We start from the raw sequence: 2,825 nt of genomic DNA on the forward strand, positions 1-2,825 counted from the left end.
AGATAGGTCTAATCATTTCAGCAAAGCGCTCAAAATCCTCATCATCCTTTTTCTTGGATGGTTTGGGAGGAAAAGGCATGGGTTTTTGAACCAAAGGTTCTCTTTCTTTACCATGTTTCCTAAAAACATAATCTTTCTTATCATAACATTGATTCTTTGATTGTGGGTTGTCAAGATCAACAGCAGGTTCAATTTCTACATCATTATCATTACTAGGTTGAGCATTATTATGAACATCATCATTAACATTTTCATTAGGTTCATGTTCATTGCCAGATTGTGTTTCAGCATCAGACATAGAGATATCATTTGGATTATCAGGTGGTTCAGCAATAGGTTCACTAGAAGTTTGCACAGTTCTATCATTTTTCTTTTTCTTCCTTTTAGAAGAACTAGGTGCATCAATATTTTTTTCTCTAAGAATATAGCTCAAATCTCTTAGGGTGGCCTTCAGGATACAAAGGTTCCTGAGTCATTCTACCAGTTCTAGTAGCCACTTTAACAGCATAATTATTTTTCTTACTATTCATCTCATTGAGCAATTCCTTTTGAGCTTTAAGTACTTGTTCTACTTGAGTGGTAACCATAGAAGCATGTTTGCTAACAAGTTTAAGTTTGCCTCTAATATTAGCCATATAATCACCCAAATATTTAATCATATCAGCATCTTGTTTTAATTGTGTACCAAAATAAGCATTGAAGTCTTCTTGCTTAAACATAAAATTATCAAAATCATCCAAGCATTGACTAGCAATTTTAGCAGGAAGGATTTCAGCTTTATCATATCTATAGAGAGAATTTACCTTTACTACCTGTGTCGGGTTATTGAGGTCTGGAGGTTCTTCAATAAATAAAGGATTAAGATCATATGTTTCTCCAATAGGTGATAAATTGAGACCATGTATTTCTTCAATAGGAGATAAATTCTTATCATCTTCAGCTTTAATACCTTTTTCTTTCATAGATTTCTTTTCCTCTTGCATATCTTCGGGACTGAGAAATAGAACACCTCTCTTCTTCAGAGTTGGTTTAGGAATAGGATCATTAATTGGAGCAGGAGCTGGCTCCGGAGCTGGCTCAGGAGGTGCCCAATCATTTTCATTTTTCAACATATTATTCAATAAGATTTCAGCTTCATCCGGTGTTCTTTCCCTGAAAAGAGAACCAGCACAACTATCCAGGTAATCTCTGGAAGCATCGGTTAGTCCATTATAAAAGATATCAAGTGTTTCATTTTTCTTAAGAGGATGATCAGGCAAATCATTAAGTAACCTAAGAAGCCTCCCCCAAGCTTGTGGGAGACTCTCTTCTTTAATTTGCACGAAGTTGTATATTTCCTTTAAAGCAGCTTGTTTCTTATGAGCAGGGAAATATTTAGCAGAGAAGTAGTAAATCATATCCTGGGGACTACGCACACAACCAGGATCAAGAGAATTAAACCATATCTTAGCATCACCCTTTAATGAGAATGGAAATATTTTAAGGATATAAAAGTAGCGAGATCTCTCATCATTAGTGAACAGGGTGGCTATATCATTTAATTTAGTAAGATGTGCCACAACAGTTTCGGATTCATAGCCATGAAAAGGATCAGATTCAACTAAATTAATTATATCAGGATCAACAGAGAATTCATAATCCTTATCAGTAACACAGATAGGTGAAGTAGAAAAAGCAGGGTCAGGTTTCATCCTAGCATTTAGATATTTCTTATTCCATTTAGCTAATAACCTTTTGAGTTCATATCTATCTTTGCAAGCTAAAATAGCTAAAGAAGCTTCTTGATCAAATAAATAACCCTCAGGAATAACAAGTGATTCTTCATCATCACTTCCATCTACATAATCAGATTCAATATTTTCAATCTCTCTAGCCCTAGCAAGTCGTTCCTCGAGAAAATCACCAAGTGGCACAGTAGTATCAAGCATAGAAGTAGTTTCATCATAAGTATCATATATAGCAGAAGTAGCATCATCAATAACATGCGACATATCAGAACGTATAGCAGAAGCAGGTTTAGGTGTCGCAAGCTTACTCATAAGAGAAGGTGAATCAAGTGCAGAGCTAGATGGAAGTTCCTTACCTCCCCTCGTAGTTGAGGGATAAATTGTTGTCTTAGCGTCTTTCAAATTCTACATAGTGTCCAGCAGATATAAATCCCAAGTGACTCAAAGAATAGAGCTATGCTCCCTGGAAACGGCGCCAGAAATTAGTCTTGATAACCCACAAGTATAGGGGATCGCAACAGCTTTCGAGGGTAGAGTATTCAACCCAAATTTATTGATTCGACACAAGGGGAGCCAAAGAATACTCTCAAGTATTAGCAGCTGAGTTGTCAATTCAACCACACCTGGAAACTTAGTATCTGCAGCAAAGTGTTTAGTAGCGAAGTAATATGATAGTGATGGTAACGGTAACAAAAGAGTGACGAAAGCAAAGTAATGTTTTTGGTATTTTGTAGTGATTGTAACAATAGCAACGGGAAAGTAAATAAGCGTAAACCAGTATATGGAAAGCTCGTAGGCATCGGATCAGTGATGGATAATTATGCGGGATGCGGTTCATCATGTAACAGTCATAATATAGGGTGACACAGAACTAGCTCCAATTCATCAATGTAATGTAGGCATGTATTCCGAATATAGTCATACGTGCTTATGGAAAAGAACTTGCATGACATCTTTTGTCCTACCCTCCCGTGGCAGCGGGGTCCTAATGGAAACTAAGGGATATTAAGGCCTCCTTTTAATAGAGAACCAGAACAAAGCATTAGCACATAGTGAATACATGAACTCCTCAAACTACGGTCATCACCGGTAAGTATC

This window comes from Triticum urartu, chromosome 7 (assembly GCF_003073215.2).
Source record: "Triticum urartu cultivar G1812 chromosome 7, Tu2.1, whole genome shotgun sequence".
In the NCBI taxonomy this organism is placed as follows: Eukaryota; Viridiplantae; Streptophyta; class Magnoliopsida; order Poales; family Poaceae; genus Triticum; species Triticum urartu.